Here is a 269-nt window from a genome sequence, read left to right on the forward strand (position 1 = left end):
TAGTATTACAGTAATGTTTTTTTCCAAAAATTATAACTCCCATTACCTTTATATAAGTCCACCCTGCTATACTTACGTTAAGCAGGAAATCGTCATCCTCTTTCATTAATATAATATAAATAATACAACGGGGGGTGTATATAAGATTATAACGTGTGATATATGTAAAGAATGCACATTCTAAAAAAATCTATAAATAATGAAGGCCTAAATGTATTAAGTAAACAGCAGAACATTTTTTTAAAAGTTGTTGCACCGTCACTAGGGTA

This window comes from Pseudorasbora parva, chromosome 12, assembly GCF_024679245.1.
Source record: "Pseudorasbora parva isolate DD20220531a chromosome 12, ASM2467924v1, whole genome shotgun sequence".
Classification (NCBI taxonomy): Eukaryota; Metazoa; Chordata; class Actinopteri; order Cypriniformes; family Gobionidae; genus Pseudorasbora; species Pseudorasbora parva.